Below are 22,628 nucleotides of genomic sequence, written 5' to 3'. Positions count from 1 at the left end.
ATGCTCCGTAATTGCCTCTTTAATGAAGCTTTCAAAAATTTTGCCCACAACGGACGTCAGACTCACCGGCCGATAGTTTCCGGCGTCACTTTTCGCTCCCTTTTTGAATATTGGCACTACATTCGCCTGTCGCCAATCAAGTGGTACAGACCCAGTCTCAACAGAGTCCTTAAATATAAGATATAACGGTCTGTCTATCACATTACTTAGTTCCCTTAGTACCCGTGGGTGTATGCCATCAGGTCCTGGTGATTTGTTTATTTTAATGTTACTGAGGCGTTTCTGTACCTCAACTTGGGTTAGATTTGTCATACTTAGTGGAGGATTAAGCTTGTCACTTCTCATTTCTCCTGTTAGTTCTATTTCCTTTGTGAAAGTTGTCGAAAAAAAATTATTTAATAGATTAGCTTTATCCTCATCTTTCTCTATGATTTTGCCTTCCTCACTTTTTATCGGTCCAATATTATCCGATTTAATCCTTTTACTATTTATATACGTAAAGAACAGTTTGGGATTTGATCTACTTTCCCTAGCAATACGTCTCTCTGTTTCCTCCTTCGCTAATTTTATTTGTTTTTTACAGGTTCTCGTTTTTTCCTTGTAACACATTAGTGCCTCCTTACTGTTTTCCTGTTTTAATCTCTTGAATGCCTCTTTTTTGCTATTTAATGCCCCTTTTACGTTTTTGTTCAACCATATTGGTTTCCTCTTATTTCTGGCCCTTTTATTCCCATACGGTATATACCTCTCGCACTGAGTATTCAGAATTCTTTTGAAGGTTTCCCATTTACTATTTGTATTCCATTGATAAAGTACTTTGTCCCAGTCAATAAGTTGAAGGCTTTCTTTCAGCTGATCAAACTTCGCCCTCCTAAAAATTAATGTTTTTGTTGTTCCCTTATTGATAACCCTACTGAAGGGCATTTTGAAGTCGATAATATTATGGTCGCTATTACCTAGGTGCCCCCCTATCTGTACCTCAGTTATTCTATCAGGCCTATTAGTCAATATTAAGTGTAACGGGTCTGGGAGGCGGAACCTCTGAGCAACTATACAAGGGGGCGGTCCTTGTAAAGAAGCGGGTGGCTCCTAGGGAAGACGGGCAGGTAGTCACGGCAAGTGACAGGGACAGTCTCTGGGTAGAAGGGCAGGTAGTCACGGCAAGGGACAGGGACAGTCTCTGAGTAGAAGGACGGGTACTCATGGCAAGTGACAGGGACAGTCTCTGGGTAGAAGGACAGCAGGCAGATGGCTGGTGAGCGCTCCCAGGTGAGCGGGCGAGAGTCTTTGGACAGGCAGGTGGTCACGGCAAGTGACGGCAGAGCCTCCAGGTAGGCTAGCAGGCAGGTAGCAGGTGAGCGCTCCCAGGTGAGCAGGCAAGAGTCTCTGGACAGGCAGGTGGTCACAGCAAGTGATGGCGGAGCCTCCAGGTAGGCTAGCAGACAGGTAGCAGGTGAGCGCTCCCAGGTGAGCAGGCAAGAGTCTCTGGACAGGCAGGTGGTCACAGCAAGTGATGGCGGAGCCTCCAGGTAGGCTAGCAGACAGGTAGCAGGTGAGCGCTCCCAGGTGAGCGGGCCGGCTGGTCCATAGACAGACTGACAGGTGTCGGATGGCAGACCGTCGGACCGCAGGCTTGCAAGCAGGTAAACGGATATCAGGCAGGTATCAAGCAGGAATCTGGCAGGTGACTGGCATGTAACTGGCAGGAATCTGGCAGGTGACTGGCAGGTAACTGGCAACGGGACCTGAGGGCTGAAGCAGAGTGAAGGCTTTGCAACAACATTGCTCGGGCACCTCCATTTTGGAGGAGGTGCCTTATATATGGGAGGTCCTCCGGTAATTGGCCGGGGACTCCTTAGGACGACGCGCGCGGTCCCTTTAAGAGAGGGGGAGCGCGCGCGCCCTAAGCACACTGCCGGGGAAGGAGCGCGTGCGGGAAGCAGCGGGGAGAGAAGCGCTGGAGGACGCCACGCCAGGAGCGGGGAGGTGAGAGGGACGGCGTCTCTGCCTAGTACGGGGCAGAGACGCCGATGCTACAGCACCCCCCCTTTAGGCCCCCTCTTTTTTTGGCCAGAAAGAAATTTTTCAAGGAGAAGCGGGGCGTTGATGTTCTCCCTGGGTTCCCAAGTTCTCTCCTCAGGACCAAACCCCTTCCAATCTACCAGAAAAAAGGTCTTTCCTCTTACCCTCTTGGAGGCCAGAATACTCTCTACCTCAAAGACGTCATCAGCAGAAACCGGAGCAGGAGGGGCACCTGGATTATTGGAAAAAGAGTTAAAGACAACGGGTTTGAGGAGAGATACGTGGAAGGAGTTGGGAATCCGTAGGGTGGCCGGGAGTTTTAATTTGTAGGCCACAGGGTTAATTTGCCTGAGGACTTCGAAAGGACCGATGAATCGAGGGCCCAACTTGAAGGAGGGTACTTTGAGCCGCACATGTTTGGACGAGACCCAAACCTTGTCTCCCGGACGGAATTGAGGCGGATCCAGACGTCTCTTATCAGCATATCTCTTCATCCGCTCAGAGGACAGAAGAAGAGCGGACCTGGTACTCTCCCAAATAGTAGAAAATTCGCTGACAAGAGAGTCCGCAGCATGGTTGTCCACAGAAACGGAGACAGGAAGCGGAATCCGGGGGTGCTGGCCATAGACAATAAAGAACGGGGACTTGGAAGAGGATTCGCTCTCGTGGTTATTATAAGAGAACTCAGCCCAAGGAAGGAGGTCCACCCAATCAGAATGGTGGGCATTAACAAAGTGCCAGAGATAGCTGGTAAGGATCTGATTGATCCGCTCCACTTGACCATTGGACTGAGGGTGGTAAGCGGAGAAGTCCAGGGTGACGTCCAGCAGTTTACATGTGGCTCTCCAGAAGCGTGAGGTAAACTGAACCCCTCGATCCGACACGATGTGGAGGGGTAGGCCATGGAGACGGAAGATATGGCGAATAAAGTCCTTAGCCAGCTCAAGTGCAGACGGAAGACCAGGCAGGGGAATGAAGTGGGCCATTTTAGAGAAGCGGTCCGCGACCACCCAAATGACAGTACACCCGGCAGAGACAGGAAGATCGGTAATGAAGTCCATAGCGATGTGTTGCCACGGGGCAACAGGTATGGGAAGCGGCAGGAGATGACCAGCTGGTAAGTGTCTGGGAATTTTGTTGCGGCCACAAGATGAACAGGCAGAGACGAAGTCTACCACATCCTTACGCAGGGTAGACCACCAGTAATGCCGGGAAATGAGTAGGAAGGTCTTCTTTTGGCCGGCATGGCCAGCTAGTTTAGAAGAATGACCCCAGCGAAGAACCCTCTCACGGTCTGGAGGCGCCACGAACGTCTTGCAGGGTGGAAGACGAGTCAAATCCAAGGGGGCCACATTCATCACCTTGGAGGGGTCGATAATGTGCATAGGCTCCTCCTCTTGGTCGGAGGACAGGAAGGATCGGGACAAGGCATCAGCTTTGACATTTTTGTCCGCCGGGCGGAAATGAAGGATGAAATCGAAGCGGGCAAAGAACAAAGACCACCGGGCCTGACGTGGATTAAGTCTCTGGGCATTTCGGAGATATGCCAGGTTCTTGTGATCCGTATAGATGATCACCGGGTATAGAGCCCCTTCAAGCAGATAACGCCACTCCTCCAGCGCCAATTTAACGGCAAGCAGTTCTCGGTCTCCTATGGAGTAATTGCGCTCAGAGGAGGAGAAGATTTTAGAGAAAAAGCCGCAGGTTATCATTCTCCCGGAGGAAGACTTCTGGGTGAGCACCGCTCCGGCTCCAGAGGAGGAGGCATCAACCTCCAGGTAGAACTGTTTGTTGCAGTCCGGATGGTGCAGCACAGGGGCAGAGGAGAAGGCTTGTTTCAGGGAAAAGAAGGCCTCCTCAGCTTCGGATGACCATACCTTGGGATTTGCTCCCTTACGGGTGAGCGCAGATATGGGCGCAGTCCGTGACGAGAAGTGAGGAATGAAGAGACGATAGTAATTAGCGAAGCCCAGGAATTGCTGTATAGCCTTCAAGCCCTCCAGACAGGGCCACTTTAGGACAGGAGAGAGCTTCTCGGGATCCATTCGCAAGCCTGTCTGGGAGATAACATAGCCCAGGAAAGGAAGAGAGGTCTGCTCAAAAAGGCACTTCTCGTATTTAGCATAGAGGTGGTTCTGCCTGAGCCTAAGCAGGACCTGACGAACATCCCTCCGGAGTGTGAGAAGATCCGGAGAGAAGACCAAGATGTCGTCCAGGTATACCACCACGCAGGAGTAAAGAAGGTCACGGAAGATGTCGTTGACCAGTTCTTGGAAGACGACGGGAGCATTGCAGAGACCGAAGGGCATCACACGGTACTCATAGTGTCCGTCCCGGGTATTAAATGCTGTTTTCCACTCGTCTCCCTGACGGATACGGACCAGGTTATACGCTTCACGTAGATCCAGCTTGGAGAAGATCCTGGCGCCTTTAAGACGATCAAATAACTCAGAGATGAGCGGAAGGGGGTATTTATTTTTAACCGTGATCAGATTGAGTCCTCTATAGTCAATACAGGGGCGTAGCGAGCCGTCTTTCTTTTTGACAAAGAAGAATCCGGCTCCAGCCGGGGAGGTAGATTTCCAGATAAATCCCCTAGCCAGATTCTCTTCAATGTACTCAGACATGGCCCGGGTCTCGGCTGCAGACAACGGGTAGATACGCCCACGGGGAGGAGTGGTGCCAGGTACCAGGTCGATCGGGCAGTCATATGGCCTATGGGGTGGCAACGTCTCTGCTTCCTTCTTACCAAAGACGTCCGCATAGGGCCAGTAAGGAGCCGGGAGACCTGCTAAATTAGCTGGAGTTGGCGGGGGGCGAGCTGGGCGGACCGGAACCAGGCAGGTCCTATGGCAGTCTGGACCCCATCGGAGTACTTCACCGGATCGCCAGTTCAATACGGGTTCGTGTGTCTGGAGCCAAGGTAGACCTAGCAACAGGGAGTGAGAAAGTCCGGACAACACATGGAATGAGATTTCCTCAGAGTGCAGCATTCCCACCTGCAGGGTTATGGGTTCAGTGACGAGCAGGATGGTCTCCGAGAAAAGTCTTCCATCCACGGAGGCGACTGATAATGGTTCAGCCAGGAACTTGGTGGGAATACGGTATCTCTCTACCAGAGACTGGGAGATGAGGTTTCCAGCAGCTCCAGAATCCAGGTGGGCGAGTTCAAAGTGACGGTTTTCTCCCCAAGCAATAGAGACCGGTAAAGTCAGAGACGGAGAGGGCTTACTTTTGTCTAGGACGACCTCTCCGAGCGGTCCTAGACACTGGCGTTTCCCGGCTTCTCCGGGCAGGAACGGATGAAATGCTCCATACTGCCACAATAGAAACAGCTTCCCTCGGCTCGGCGAGATTCTTGGCGAGATCTGACCATCTTGGTCTGGTCGATCTGCATAGGTTCAGGCGAGAGCGCCCGCAGAGTGACTGATTGAGAGGCAGGTCTCAGGGAAGTAGGAGCAGAGCAAGAAAAGTCTTTCTCCCAGGTAGTCTCTTTGGCACGTTCTTCGAACCGGATGCCAATCCGGGTAGCTAGTGACACCAGGTCATCCAGAGTGGTAGGAATGTCCCGACCAGCTAACTCGTCCTTAATCCGACCGGAAAGACCCTCCCAGAAGACGGACACCAGAGCCTCATTTTCCCAGGCAAGCTCAGAAGCGAGGGTGCGGAACCGTATGGGATATTGGCCCACGATGAGACTCCCTTGGCGGAGACGTAGCAGAGAGGAGGCAGAAGAGGTTTTCCGTCCAGGTTCATCGAAGACTTTCCGGAAAGCAGCGAGGAAAGATGGCAGGTCGGACACCAGGGGATCCCCTCTGTCCCACAGGGGATTTAGCCATGCCAGTGCCTCCCCAGTGAGATGGGACATGATGAAGGCCACCTTGGCCCGGTCGGAGATGAACTGGTATGCCAATAGCTCAAAGTGCAGGGTGCACTGGTTTATGAAACCCCGAGCTAAAGTAGGTTCGCCGGCAAAGCGTGGAGGTGCCAGAAGCCGAGGTCCATAGTCGGGTACCATGAAGGGACTGGATTGCGGTACCGCAGGAATGGGCACGGCTGGACCAGAGGTAGACATAGACAAGTCACACAATGCGCCTAGACGAGAGTTAACGGACCGTAGATAGGACAGTACCACCTCCTGCTGAGTTTTCTGACGTAAGACTTCCTGGTGCAGATCGGAGATCTGGGGGCCACCGGGTTCCATGGCCCGAGCAAACTGTAACGGGTCTGGGAGGCGGAACCTCTGAGCAACTATACAAGGGGGCGGTCCTTGTAAGGAAGCAGGTGGCTCCCAGGGAAGACGGGCAGGTAGTCACGGCAAGTGACAGGGACAGTCTCTGGGTAGAAGGGCAGGTAGTCACGGCAAGTGACAGGGACAGTCTCTGGGTAGAAGGGCAGGTAGTCACGGCAAGGGACAGGGACAGTCTCTGAGTAGAAGGACGGGTACTCACGGCAAGTGACAGGGACAGTCTCTGGGTAGAAGGACAGCAGGCAGGTGGCTGGTGAGCGCTCCCAGGTGAGCGGGCGAGAGTCTTTGGACAGGCAGGTGGTCACGGCAAGTGACGGCAGAGCCTCCAGGTAGGCTAGCAGGCAGGTAGCAGGTGAGCACTCCCAGGTGAGCGGGCAAGAGTCTCTGGACGGGCAGGTGGTCACGGTAAGGGATGGCAGAGCCTCCAGGTAGGCTAGCAGACAGGTAGCAGGTGAGCGCTCCCAGGTGAGCAGGCAAGAGTCTCTGGACAGGCAGGTGGTCACGGCAAGTGACGGCGGAGCCTCCAGGTAGGCTAGCAGACAGGTAGCAGGTGAGCGCTCCCAGGTGAGCGGGCAGGCTGGTCCATAGACAGACTGACAGGTGTCGGAAGGCAGACCGTCGGACCGCAGGCTTGCAAGCAGGTAAACGGATATCAGGCAGGTATCAAGCAGGAATCTGGCAGGTGACTGGCAGGTAACTGGCAGGAATCTGGCAGGTGACTGGCAGGTAACTGGCAACGGGACCTGAGGGCTGAAGCAGAGTGAAGGCTTTGCAACAACATTGCTCGGGCACCTCCATTTTGGAGGAGGTGCCTTATATATGGGAGGTCCTCCGGTAATTGGCCGGGGACTCCTTAGGATGACGCGCGCGGTCCCTTTAAGAGAGGGGGAGCGCGCGCGCCCTAAGCACACTGCCGGGGAAGGAGCGCGTGCGGGAAGCAGCGGGGAGAGAAGCGCTGGAGGACGCCGCGCCAGGAGCGGGGAGGTGAGAGGGACGGCGTCTCTGCCTAGTATGGGGCAGAGACGCTGATGCTACATTAAGTCCAACACGGCCTTCCGTAGAGAGCATGTATCACAGATTGTAGTGAACACATTCAGATGAACTATTAGCAAATATTAAAGCACCATTTTGGCTGATTATTTTTATTGTAGCACTGGAGTGGTGCTACTAATCTAAGTTCCCTGCCCCTAGTTTTATACTTACCTGCCGCCGTCTTCACCTTCTATCACCTCCGCTCCCAGCGGTCTCCAGCTGCCACGCAAGGTGTGGGAAAGACTAAGTACAACATGAAGGGAAGAGGGGGAGGAAGCCCAAACACTAGGGAAAGGGGAAGTGGAGACCCCTAGGGAGATCTAATATCACCCTTCCTACCCTACCGTCCCTATATAGGTTGCACACCTATCACCGAGCAGGACCCTAAGCCCTGGATGTCCCTAGAGCTTGGCCCTAAATAAGGAGGGGTGAGCACTGGTCAGGCCCCACTACAAACTAAAGACAACAAGGTAGACAAACAAAGGGTATAAACGTAGCTTGTGCAGACACCAAAGGAGCAACACCAATTGTCCACCAAGGGCACCAGAGATGAAGCTAGCCGACTGCTAGTGCTCCAAGCCTGCACAAAAGTACATAGAAGTATCACCGGCAATTCCCTGGAGCAAACTGAGTGTTTTAAACTCCCAGGCAAGGGTGTGTCAACCAGCAACCAGGGTCGCTGCTGGGTCCTAAAGGAATAAGGATTAAGAAGACATCTGTAATGCCAAGCACAGTGACCTTCTATTGCCAGATCCAGAGCGACTGTCTATTACACCTGACACACCCCTGACACCAGCAGTCTTTGACCTGTCATATCGCTCTAGTGTTTGGCGGGCGAGCCGGAGGTCACTTTACAATGTAATGAGCCTTGTTCTGGCTCTCACAGACTCATTAATTTGCATGGCCGACTGCGATCCGAATATTGGATGAAACTCGGGAATGCAGCGATTTCTTCTGTGGACTGAATCGATCTGAGAAAAAAATCTGACACGTGCACACGTCATAGACTAACTTTCTTTCCAGTGCGATCTGATGTTTTGTCGGATTGCACTCAGCCTGAAAATACAGCCATGTGCACTAGCTCTTAGGAAAGGTCATCAATCCCAGATCAGTAGGGGTGCAAGCACCCCCGGTCACCTACTCCTGGTGCCAGCGGCGGCTATATGTGCTTAGTTGTGGAGTGGTACAGCACATCTCCATCAACTACATAGTGGACACAGCGGGGTACTGCAAATGTGCTGTGGCCAGCCGCCATCACTATGAGTTGACGGAGCTGTACTATGAAGCTCCCCAACTGATCACACCAGGCCACTACCGGCACTGGGGACCACTGATCGCTGGGGGTGCCAGATGTTGCACCCCCACTGATCTGGTATTGATGACCTATCCTAAGAAAAGCCCATCAATATAAAAGTACCCGACAAGGCCTTTAAGGCAAGTATGGCCAAAATTTCGGTCTAGCCCAGACTTTTGTCGTGTCCTGTGTCTTATTGGTTGACTGCTAATAAGAAAGTATGAAATGCAACTCCTTATTGCCTACTATGTAGTTATGTTGTCGTCTACGCACTTGTGATTGGATTACATCTTGCGTAACTTTCATGCTTTTATACTGCTGACATGTGTTGTAGAATATTGCATGTCCTGTATATTCTGTATTGTATATACAGATTTTTCACAGTTGTTTTCTTTAAGGTGTGGGATAGACAGAAACGTTGTCCAATCTTTATTGAATCAAATGCTGATTTATCAATAAATACTTACACTTTTATTATACAGGGTGGGCCATTTATATGGATACACCTAAATTAAATGGGAATGGTTGGTGATATCAACTTCCTGTTTGTGGCACATTAGTATATGGGAGGGGGAAAACTTTTCCAGATGGGTGGTGACCATGGCAGCCATTTTGAAGTTGGCCATTTTGGATCCAGCTTTATTTTTTCCAATGGGAAGAGGGCCATGTGACATATTAAACTTATTGAGAATTTCATAAGAAAAACAATGGTGTGCTTGGTTCTAATGTAACTTTATTCTTTCATGAGTTTTTTACAAGTTTATGACCACTGATAAAATGTGTTCAAAGTGCTGCCCATTGTGTTGGATTGTCAATGCAACCCTCTTCTCCCACTCTTGACACACTGATAGTAACACCACAGAAGAAATGCTAGCACAGGCTTCCAGTATCCGTTGTTTCAGATGCTGCACATCTCCTATCTTCACAGCATAGACAATTGCCTTCAGATGACCGCAAAGATAAAAGTGTAAGGGGATCAGATCGGGAGACCTTGGTGGCCATTCAAAGTTTCCCCCCTTCCATATACTAATGTGCCACAAACAGGAAGTTGATATCACCAAGCATTCCCATTTAATTTAGGTGTATCCATATAAATGGTCCACCCTGTATATCTTGTATTCTGCAGTTTTAGCCATTTTTCCTTCTGCTCTTAACTCCCTCCAGTTCCTTTCCCTTCCCTTGTACATAGACTTCTAGGGGTAGCAGGTGTAACTTGATACCTTACTGAAGACAGATTTGTAGACCGATTTGAGCATTTTTTTGCTGATGCACCAGAATACAAATCACAAATCTATATCCATGAGCAGGCGTAACATTAGCTTTGTGCTACAATTCACGTCAGAGTGTGGAATATAATATATAAATTATTTTGGACCGTAGAAGATAGCATCTCTCCTGCTAATCACTCATGTTTCGCATTACTTTAAAAAAAAATTGATGACAAAAACCTAAAATTAGCAAAATTTTCACATTTTTGCACCGATGTGACTTGAACCAAAATGTGAGACTTTTGTACTCTACTTTTCTGGGAGTAAAGCCAATAATAACTTTAGCCCCTAAATCTTTTATTTCTGCATTAGTGAAATTCGACTTTGCAATTTCAGTGCTGGATTTTCTAACTTTTTGGATTATCAGATACTGAACTGCATTAGACTTCAAGAATTGCCCCCAAACTTTCTCAACTATCTAAACTAATTAATTTAGATTACAAATGTTATTAGCTAGAATATCTTTATATAAAAAATATATAGCATGCAGAGCTTCATATGTTCCCATAGTCACTAGTAATCCTGCTGATACATGCAGGACAGGATCTGGGTAATGCATACGTCCTTTTGTGAATCAGATGTTAGACCAGTGATAATTGAAGATGCAGCCGCTCTTGTTTCCTCTGGCAGCTCCTTTGGAAAGTTGGCAGGGTGCTCTGCACTCTTCATACACATCATTAATCTCTATATGGGATTCCCTATTTCTATAATTCAGCATCAAAAACATAATGGAAGACAAGTGGATTATAATTAGCACTGAGGGCCAGTAGGGTAGCTTTCCTTAACCGATCAGCATGCACATCGTGCCAATCCAGTTAAGCCCTGCGGTAGAGAAGGGAGACATGACCTTTGCTTTAAGCCTGTGGTCTACAGAACGTCCAAGGCTCCCATGCATGCACAGAACGTTAGCATGTTTTTTTATTAAAACTTGTGGTGTAATGTGGGGGCATCATAAACAATGGGGGACCCTTATACATAGTGTGGGGAACCCTGAGATAGTGTGAGCCACTATGCATATATTAGGGTCACTATGCAGCTTGGAGACTAATGTGGGGCCATTATACAGCTTGGGGACATATGTGGCGGCCATTATACAGCTTGGGGAATATTGTGGGGGCCATTACACAGTTTGGCGACTAATGCAGGGGCCATTATACAGCTTGGGGACTAATGTGGGGGCCATTGTACAGCTTGGGGACTAATGTGGGAGCCATTATACAGTTTAGGGACTAATGCGACTGTAAGAGTTTGACAGGTACTGTTATGTGCATTCTCTCCTGAAAGACGTTTATAAAATGTGTGTTGCGAAGTGTTATTTTACTGTATTTCTATGGAGTAATTTAGTATGTGAAAAATGCATAGAACCTTATAAGTACTAATTGATACGGTTATTGTAATGTAATATAACTAATGTACAATGTGAGTAATGTATAGTGAATAGGGAGAGTATAGAGTTAGATCTACGACATAAGGTTTAGTTTATAGGCTTAAAGGTTAGATTAAGAAAGGAAAATATGCCGTGGTGTGGGCATATCAGCTGTAGAAAGTAGAGTACTGGTTAGAACATATTTATTTTGTTAGGGACCAGCCCAATATGGGAGGGGGGAAGGTCATGCAAAAAGGGGAGCACTTCCTGATTAGATCAGTTAAAGACAGTTTGAGTGAGAGTTCAAGGCCTGAGGGATAGAGGCACGAGTATGTATTGTTTTGGCAATATGAGAATGTCTGCAACTTTCTTCGGACATTCCTGTAACGTCTGGGGCCTACAGCCCAAACTAGGGGCTAGAAAGAGTGCCTTATTCCCTTCCTTCCAACAAGTGGAAGGTGGACAAGGAAGTGCGTGATGGAGACGGGACGGGTCTTGAGAGTACTGCAGAGCCAAACAGAAGATCCTGGGGGCTGAAGGAGCGAGTAGGTCAAGGGATAATTCAGGCTGAACAAATGGGAGAAAACATGGAAACGTACTGTGCTTTGTCATCGATTGAACTTGGACTGTTAAGTAAAGTTGAACTAGTTAATAAGAAGCGGGTGTGCCCTGATTTGTGTGCGACTGTTCCTGGATCCAGAAGCCTGGAGACAGCGAAGGCCACCGGCCAAACCATGAGTTTTCTGCACTATACACACAGCATATGAAAACTGGGACACTATTTATTTGTGGGATGCCCGGTCGTGGGAATGCAACCCCTCGTCCATGACTTCCACCCTGCTCACCTTACATGAGGGCCATTATACAGTGTGGGAGCTAATGTGGGGGCCATTATACATCTTGGGGTCTAATGCGGATGTCATTAAACAGTGTGGGAGCTAGTGTGGGGGACATTATACAGTTTGGTGACTAATGTGGGGGGCATTATACAGTTGGGGACTAATGCAAGGGCCATTATACAGTGTGGAAGCTAATGGGGGGGGGCATTATACAGCTTAGGGACTAATGCATAGGCCATTATACAATGTGGGAGCTAATGTGGGGGCCATTATACAGTTTGGGGACTAATGCAGGGTCCATTATACAGTGGGGGAGCTAATGTGGGTCCATTATACAGCTTGGGTACTATTTCAGGGGTCATTATATAGTGTGGGAACTAGTGTTGGGGCTATTATACAGTCTAAGGGTTAATTGATTTTTCCCCCAAAAGTATTAATTTAGCCCCAAATTTTGCATTTTTACAAGGGTAACAGGAGAAAATGAACCATATAATTTGTTGTGCAATTTCTCCTTAGTATGCCAATACCCCTTATCTAGAGGAAAACTACTGTTTTTGTGTACGGCACGGCTCAGAAGGGAAGAAGCATCATTTGCCTTTTGGAGCACAAAATTGGCTGGAATAGATAGCAGACACCATGTCACATTTGCAGAGCCCATGATGTACGTAAACAGTGGATAAGCACCAAAGGAGGAGGTGTCCGGCATTTAGATGAGTAAAAAATAAGCTTTATTCCTCCATTAAAAGACAGGTTTACACTGTGTGCAGAATTATTAGGCAAATGAGTATTTTGATCACATGATACTTTTTCTACATGTTGTCCTTTACATAGTTTATAAGGCCGAAAAAAGACAAGCGTCCATCCAGTTCAGCCTATTTCTTGTGCACTGCAGCTATTCCGCAGCGTTGATCCAGGGGAAGGCAAAAAAAAACCATGCGGTATAGGCCAATTTACATCATTGAGGAAAAATTCACTTCCCGACACCAATCTGGCAGTCAGATTAAATCCCTGGATTAATTAACTATCACTAAGCATAAGATGTAATTTTATTGTTCTCAAGAAAGGCGTCCAGGCCTCTCTTGAACTCATTAAGTGAGTTGGACATCACCACTTCCTCTCCCAGAGAGTTCCAGAGTCTCACGGCTCTGACCGTAAAGAATCCCCTTCTATGCTGGTGCAGGAACCTCCTTTCCTCCAGACGCATAGTGTGCCACCTCGTCTTTGTCACCATCCTTGGTATAAACAGGTCATGGGAGAGATCTCTGTACTGCCCCCTGATGTATTTATACATGTTTATGAGGTCTCCCCTAAGCCTTCTCTTTTCCAACGTAAATAGGCCTAATTTTGACAACCTCTCTGGGTATTCTAGTCCCTCCATTCCCTTTATTACCTTAGTCGCCCTCCTTTGTACCCTCTCTAGCTCCAATATGTCTTTCCTGAGCACCGGAGCCCAGAACTATGCACAATATTCTAAGTGCGGCCTTACCAGCGCTTTATACAGAGGTGGAACAATGTTCTCATCATATGCCCCTATTCCTCTTCTGATGCATGCCATGACTCTATTTGCCTTTGCAGCTGCTGCCTGACACTGGGCACTCCAATTTAATTTGCTATTAACCAAGACGCCCAGGTCCTTCTCCATGTCAGATTTCCCCAACGGTTTCCCATTTAATATGTATGGGTGACTGCTGTTTTTCTTTCCCATGTGCATGACCTTACATTTATCGGCATTGAACCCCATTTGCCATTTTTTGGCCCAACTCCCCAATTTATCTAAATCCTCCTGTAGCTGTGCCCTATCCTCATCTGTATTAACTACTTTACAAAGTTTAGTATCATCTGCAAATATTGCTATTTTACTATGCAACCCTTCCACTAGATCATTAATAAATATATTAAATAATATAGGGCCCAAGACAGACCCTTGAGGCACCCCGCTAGTAACCCTGACACCCCCTGAGCTTACTCCATTGATAACCACCCTCTGCTTTCTATCACTCAGCCAGCTATTTACCCACTTGCACACATTATCCCCCAGACCAAGCATTCTCATTTTATAAACCAACCTTTTGTGTGGCACGGTATCAAACGCTTTGGAGAAGTCAAGGTATACAACATCCACTGACTCTCCCCGGTCCAGCTGTGAGCTCACCTCCTCGTAGAAGGCCATCAGGTTTGTTTGGCAGGAGCGATCCCTCATGAATCCATGTTGATATGGAGTTAGACAGTTATTATCATTAAGATATTCTACAATAGCATCTCTAAGAAATCCTTCAAGCAATTTACCCACAACAGACGTTAAGCTGACTGGTCTATAGTTCCCAGGGTCACTTTTAGACCCCTGTTTGAATATTGGTACCACATTTGCTTGGCGCCAGTCTAGTGGGACAGTCCCTGTCCATAAAGAGAGCTTGAATATAAGATACAGCGGTCTGTCTATCACATTACTTAATTCTTTTAGTACCCGGGGGTGTATGCCATCTGGGCCTGGTGACTTGTCTATTTTGATATTATTAAGGCGTTTCTGAACTTCCTCCTGGGTTAGGTGGATGATATTTAGCGGAGGGTTTACTTTATCACTCTGCATTTCCTCCGATAAATTGTTTTCTTTTGTGAAAACAGTGGAGAAGAAGCTATTGAGTAGGTTTGCTTTACCCTCATCGCCCTCTATGATTTTACCCAGGTTATTTTTCAATGGGCCAACTCCATCAGTTTTAATCCTTTTACTGTTTATATAGTTAAAGAACAGTTTGGGATTCGTTTTACTTTCCTTGGCAATTAGTCTCTCTGTCTCCTCTTTTGCTATTCTTATTTGTTTCTTACAGATTTTGTTTTTTTTCCTATAAGATATTAGCGCTTCCTCGCTGCCTTCTTGTTTAAGTTTACCGAAAGCCCTTTTTTTGTTTTTCATTGCCCTCTTGACTTCCTTATTTAGCCACATTGGCTTCCTCCTATTCCTAGCCCTTTTATTCCCATAAGGTATGTACCTTCTACAGTGACTATGTAGGACTGTTTTGAAAATTTCCCATTTTCTATCCGTGCTCCTATTACTAGAGATACTATCCCAGTCTATAAGGTGAAGGGCATCTCTTAGCTGATCAAACTTTGCCCTCCTGAAGTTCAGTGTTTTTGTGACTCCCTTGCTGGGCACCCTACTGAAGCACATGTGGAATTGTATAATGTTCTGGTCACTATTTCCCAGGTGCCCCCCGACCTGCACCTCAGTTATTCTGTCTGGCCTGTTAGTTAATATTAAGTCTAAAAGGGCCGTCCCTCTAGTTCAGAGGTCCCCAACCGCCGGTCCGCGGACCAGGACCGGGCCGTTGGGGTTTTTCAGCCGGTCCGCGGCACCGCCACAGACAATCACTAAACATTGACAGTGTGCTCTGGTCTGCGGTGGCTCAGAGCACACTGTGTGGGGTGGATGCTGCCCGCTGTTCTAGACTCCCGCAGGGTAGACCTGTGTAGAGGACCTGTGATGACATCAAGGTACATAACTGTGATGTCACCACAGGTCCTGAAGCAGGATGAAGCAGGGGCGGAACTACCGCCCGTGCTGCCGGTTCATTGAACGGGGGCCCCGAGGGAGAGGGGGCCCCTCCAGCCTCCAGCAGGGCCGCCATCATGACTGCCCTGACTCCAGTATGGGGCCCGGCCGGTAGGAGCCCCCTCGGAGCCCCCCTCTTGTGCGTCTCTCTCCTCATGGGGCCCCCGGCCCCATGCAAAGCGCCGGGTCCAGGACATCTCATAATTCCTCTGACTTCCGGTCATGTGACGGCGCCGTCACATGACCGGAAGGCAGGAGAACCTGGTGTCAGCGATTTGGACGAGCGCCAGGATTCTGCAAGGATCGCATGGGGGTAAGTATAACAAGTTTTATTTTTTTTTAAATACAATTAACTAGGAGTGGGGGGAATGGGAGATGCACATGGGGGGAGGGGAGAGATGAGAGATGCACATGGGGGAGGGGAGAGATGAGAGATCCACATGGGGGGAGGGGAGAGATGAGAAATGCACATGGGGGGAGGGGAGAGATGAGAGATGCACATGGGGGGGAGAGGAGAGATGAGAGATGCACATGGGGGAGGGGAGAGATGAGAGATGCACATGGGGGGAGGGGAGAGATGAGAGATGCACATGGGGGGAGGGGAGAGATGAGAGATGCACATGGGGGCAGGGGAGAGATGAGAGATGCACATGGGGGGAGGGGAGAGATGAGAGATGCACATGGGGGGGAGGGGAGAGATGCACTGGGGGGTGAGAGATGCACGGGGGGGATGAGAGATGCACGGGGGGGATGAGAGATGCACGAGGGGGATGAGAGATGCACGGGGGGGATGAGAGATGCACGGAGGGGATGAGAGATGCACGGGGGGTGGATGAGAGATGCACGGGGGGGTGAGAGATGCACGGAGGGGGATGAGAGATGCACGGAGGGGGATGAGAGATGCACGGGGGGTGAGCTGCACATGGGGGGGTGAGAGATGCACATGGGGGGGTTATGTTTACATAACTTTGTTGCCTTATGAAGGGCGGGGGGGGCCCCCAAAAATTTCTTGCACAGGGGCCCACTACAGTCTGTGTCCGCCCCTGGGATGAAGTAAATGCAGCTGAACAGCAGCTGTCAGGACAGCTGCCCTGTCCTGCTGCAGGGCGTGATGAGGCCTCAGTGATGCGGCTCCTGGCACAGCACATTATGTGGGGCTCCTGGCATAGCTCCTGGCGGGGACCTGCTCTACACTATATGATAAGTATGCACTAAACTCCAAATCCCTCCATTACCCCACCCCCATATGACCAAAGCCCCGCCCACCCCACCCCCTCCTTGCTGGGCCATGGAAAAATGATCTTGCTTCAAGCCGGTCCCTGGTGCAAAAAAGGTTGGGGACCACTGCTCTAGTTGGTTCCTGCACAAGTTGTGACAAATAATTGTCTTTGATAATTAACAGAAACCTGTTTCCTTTCTGAGATCTACAGCTTTCGGTTTCCCAGTCTATATCGGGGTAGTTGAAGTCCCCCATAATAATCACCTCGTTATTTTTTGCTACTTCGTCTATTTGTCTCATTAATAGACTTTCCGTGGCTTCTGCTATATTTGGTGGTTTATAACAGACTCCTATGATAATTTTATTATTGTTTTTTGCCCCATGTATCTCCACCCATAAGGACTCGACCTCCTCATTTCCCTCCCATACATCCTCCCGTATTGTAGGCTTTAGACACGTCTTTACATATAGACAGACTCCACCCCCTTTCCGACTTCTTCGATCCCTTCTAAACAGACTGTATCCCTGTAAGTTAACTACCCAGTCATAGCTTTCATCTAACCATGTCTCGGTTATTCCCACTATGTCATAGTTACCTGTAGATATTTCTGCTTCCAGTTCATCCATCTTGTTTGTCAGGCTCCTGGCATTTGCTAGCACGCAGTTTACATGATTTTGTTTTGTTCCAATCTTCACCCTGTGGATTGTATTAGAAATTTTCTTACCTCCCTTCCAAGTATCTTGTCTTGGACCTTCTTTGTCGCACTTCATATCTTTCATTAGTATGTTCTCTGGTTGCATGTTCGTGTCCGGCGTCTTTCTTCCCAAGCTGCATAGGCTTCAGAGCCAGCTACCAATTAAGTAAATCTGGTGATGTGCATCTCTGTAATGAGGAGGGGCGTTGACTAATGACATCAACACCCTATATAAGGTGTGCTTAGTTATTAGGCAACTTCCTTTCCTTTGGCAAAATGGGTCAGAAGAGAGATTTGACGGGCTCTGAAAAGTCCAAAATTGTGAGATGTCTTGCAGAGGGATGCAGCAGTCTTGAAATTTCCAAACTTTTAAAGCGTGATCACCGAACAATCAAGCGTTTCATGGCAAATAGCCAACAGGGTCGCAAGAAGGGTGTTGGCCAAAAAAGGTGCAAAATAACTGCCCATGAATTGAGGAAAATCAAGCATGAAGCTGCCAAGATGCCATTCGCCACCAGTTTTGCCATATTTCAGAGCTGCAACGTTACTGGAGTATCAAAAAGCACAAGGTGTGCGATACTCAGGGACATGGCCAAGGTAAAGAAGGATGTAAAACGACCACCTTTGAACAAGAAACATAAGATAAAACGTCAAGAATGGGCCAAGAAATATCTTAAGACTGATTTTTCAAAGGTTTTATGGACTGATGAAATGAGAATGACTCTTGATGGGCCAGATGGATGGGCCAGAGGCTGGATCAGTAAAGGGCAGAGAGCTCCACTCCGACTCAGACGCCAGCAAGGTGGAGGTGGGGTACTGGTATTGGCTGGTATCATCAAAGATGAACTTGTGGGACCTTTTCGGGTTGAGGATGGAGTGAAGCTCAACTCCCAGACCTACTGCCAGTTTCTGGAAGACAACTTCTTCAAGCAGTGGTACAGGAAGAAATCGGTATCGTTCAAGAAAAACATGATTTTCATGCAGGACAATGCTCCATCACATGCATCCAACTACTCCACAGCGTGGCTGGCCAGTAAAGGTCTAAAAGAAGAAAAAATAATGACATGGCCCCCTTGTTCACCTGATCTGAACCCTATAGAGAACCTGTGATCCATCATAAAATGTGAGATCTACAGGGAGGGAAAACAGTACACCTCTCGGAACAGTGTCTGGGAGGCTATGGTGGCTGCTGCACGCAATGTTGATCGAAAACAGATCAAGCAACTGACAGAATCTATGGATGGAAGGCTGCTGAGTGTCATCATAAAGAAAGGTGGCTATATTGATCACTATTTTTTTTGGTTTTTGTTTTTGCATGTCAGAAATGTTTATTTCTAAATTTTGTGCACTGATATTGGTTTACCTTGTGAAAATAAACAAGTGAGATGGGATTATATTTGGTTTTTATTAAGTTGCCTAATAATTCTGCACAGTAATAGTTACCTGTACAAACAGATATCCTCCTAAGATAGCCAAATCTAAAAAAAAAACACTCCAACTTCCAAAAATATTAAGCTTGGATATTTATGAGTCTTTTGGGTTGATTGAGAACATAGTTGTTGATCAATAATAAAAATAATCCTCTAAAATACAACTTGCCTAATAATTCTGCACACAGTGTATTCTTTGGGTTGGTGCAATTACAGTGTAGCGCCCCGAGGGTTTGGTTGCTTCAGAGGTATTGCATCTCACCCAGCGGTGTGATATCTCACTTCCAGGTAAGGATGGAGTGTGGCTCAGGACCCTAACACCCACATGCACTACACCACATTTCCGGGGGACAGGGCGACAATGCTCCCAAGAGTGAGCACAACAGTCCCTGTCCCTGGCTGGAGTGGGGGGAGGGAACACCTAGAAAGGGGGAACCCAGTAGTGTGTGGGTGGGGAGAGTAGATCCCGGGTGCACTGTATAGAGGAGTATATATGGTGGGCACCATCTTGGAGTCAGGGAGAATGTAGAAGGTGAAGGTGGAGAAGAGTGGAGAGAGCAGGAGGCTGGGAGCAGAGGCTCTGCATGGGCTCTGCTCCGCAGGCAGGCCAAGTCTTAAGGCCTGGGCCTGGAGGAGAGGAAAGGAGAGGAGAGGAATGGAAGAAGCTCTAAGAGAAGACTGAAGGGACCCCAGGGGTGCGGACCGGCCAGCCGCCACCGCACACCCGCCGCTACCAGAGTAGGGGGGTCAGGCCAAGTAAAGGGAACCGGATCCCTCATCTAGTGGAGGAGAGCAACTACCCTCAGCTAGTAACCGGAGGCCGTGGCATTGTACATGCACGGCCTCTCACTACACCCGTTAGGAAGGCATCACATAGGACCCAGGGAAACGGAACATACGTTTGCCCGCCAAGGCCCGAGGCAGTTGGACAGAAACGTGGTCAATTGTGGGGTACGACAGGCCAGAGAAAGGACACACGAAGGGGGTCCTGAAAAGCACTCAAAGGTACCTGGAAGTTGGCCGAGCCCCTCACCTGGTGAGCACAGCACGACGTGGGCAGCCATCATCTGCAGAAGTGGCTTGGAGTGTAAAACTGTGAGTAAAGACCCTGAACTGTATCACTGGACTCTGAGTCATTACTGCTGCTCCCGCGCACCATCACCCCCACCATCTGCACTCACTGCCCTGAGGCTATACTCCTCCCGTGGGGAGTTATACTACCCCCTTCTGCGCACATAACATCAGCCTCAGCGGTCTGCCCGCAGCGGCGGTTCTCAGTGACCGCAATCCACGGGTGGCGTAGTCGGACATTTAAGTATTACAAGAACCAAAGAGACAGATCCGCCACTGCTTTGACCACCCTGAGCCACGGGACTGGGTCGCCGCCACGGAGACTACAACCCCCAGCATTACACAGAGGCCCGGCTCCGGGTATTCCCCTACACGCACGGCCCAGGGGGCGCGTCAACAGCAATACCAGATTTATATAGTTTTTTATGTTTGGCTGCTGTCACACACTAAAAAACGCTTTTTTTTTGCAAAACAAAGTTTTCGCATTGTTATATTTCGAGAGCTATCATTTTTCCATATTTCTGCCAACAGAGTCATATAAGGGCTTGTTTTTTGCGGGACAAGTAGACACTTTTATTGGTACCATTTTCGGGCACGTGACATTGTTTGATCGCTTTCTATTCCTATTTTTGGAAGGCAAAATGAACAAACACCAGCAATTCAGGGTTTTTTTTTGTTTTTTTTATGCTGTTCCGCGTGTGGTAAAATTGATAAGGCAGCTTTATTCTTCCAGTCAGAACGATTACAGCGGTGCCACATGTATATCATTTTTTTATGCTTTGCTGCTTTTACTCAATAAAAACTACCGTATTTTTCAGACTATAAGACGCAGGTTTTAGAGGAGGAGAATAGAAAAAAAATGTAAGCAAAAAATTTGTTCATGATGCACTTTTAAGGGGGAGGGGGTCTTCTGCTGACACTGGTATAGGGGTAATTTCCCCCAATTCTGACAATATCCCCCATCCTGGTATATATGCCCCCACTTCCTTTTATACGTGGTCCCCATCCCCATCCTGGTACGCCTGGCATCCCTCCAACCTGGTATGCATGGCACCCCTCATCCTTATCCTGGTATGCATGGCACCCCTCATCCCTATCCTGGTATGCATGGCACCCCTCATCCCTATCCTGGTATGCATGGCACAGCAATCCCCATCCTGGTATGCATGGCACCCCTCATCCCTGTCCTGGTATACATGGCACCCCTCATCCCTGTCATGGTATGCATGGCACCCCTCATCCCTGTCCTGGTATGCATGGCACCCCTAATCCCTATCCTGGTATGCATGGCACCCCTAATCCTTATCCTGGTATGTTTGGCCCCTCATCCTTACCCTGGTATGTATGGCCCCCACATCCTTACCCTCGTATTTATAGCCCCCTCATCCTTACCGTGGTATGTATGACCCCCTCATCCTTACCCTGGTATGTATGGCCCCCTCATCCTTATCCTAGTATGAATGGTCCCCCTAATCCCCATCATGCTGCTCATAAAAAAAATAAACACTCCTACTCACCTTTCTTCTCTCCTCCAGCGCTGCGTCCTGTCTGCCCGCACTGATCTCGCCATGTAAGCCGTGCATGGCGTCACTACCATGCGCGGCTCACAAGGAGAGATCAGCTGCCGGAAGTCACTGCTCCCCACGCCAGGACTGTGTGCGTGGGGAGCAGTGCAATACAATTTTTATTTACATTTGACTTTTTGATCGCGTTTTTTTCCACTTTTTGTTCAGTGGTATTATGACAAAGCATCGTTTTTTGCTATGTTTTTTTGCTACAGTGTTCACTGAAGGGGTTAACTAGTGTATATAATATGAATGAGGGGCTCGCACGGCCAGAATATGATGTGCTCAGAAGGAAATCATTCAATAAAAAAACCTTTGGCACAATATATGTATGAGTGTAAATGTTCTTTTGCAAGTAACTTTATTCGAGCGACCAGTGAAGAAAGAAGTAATGACTAACGTTTCAACCTTTTGGCCTTTGTCAAGGTTATCTATATGTAACATACCAAAAAAATAACAGGTATCAAATTCAAGGAATCTCATCACTGTGTTAATAAGACAAAATAATAATAACAGAAAGAATAATAACAGAAAAAATCTAAATCAATGAGCTGTAGCATCAATCTAATAGGGATAGTTCTGTAATATAAAGGAAACAAGCTGATCAATCAGCCTCATGCTAAATGTTCAATATATAGGGAATGGTGATGAGCGAGCATGCTCGTTACTCGAGATTTACGAGCATGCTTGGGTGTTTCCCAAGTATTTTCAGCGTGCCCGGGTGTTATGTTTGAATCACTCCCGTGTGCATGATTTGCGACTGTTTGACAGCTTTATTACATGTGAGGATTGCCTGTTTCTTAGGCATTCCTCACATGTAATAAAGCTGTCAAACAGTCGCAAATCATGCACACAAAGGGAGAGATTCAAACATAACTCCGAGCATGCTGTAAATACTCGGCGAGCACTCGAGCATGCTCGCCGAAAGGGTTAACAGAACATACTCGCTCATCACTAATAGGGAACCATTGGTATTTGTGCCAAGAAGAAAAAAATGTTCATGCAAAGTGTTGCACTGAGAGGTGCCCTTA

This window comes from Phyllobates terribilis, unplaced genomic scaffold (genome assembly GCF_046119375.1).
Source record: "Phyllobates terribilis strain yellow unplaced genomic scaffold, ASM4611937v1 Scaffold_1__5_contigs__length_1240528914, whole genome shotgun sequence".
NCBI classification, from domain to species: domain Eukaryota; kingdom Metazoa; phylum Chordata; class Amphibia; order Anura; family Dendrobatidae; genus Phyllobates; species Phyllobates terribilis.
Note: the sequence above shows the minus strand (reverse complement) of the source record.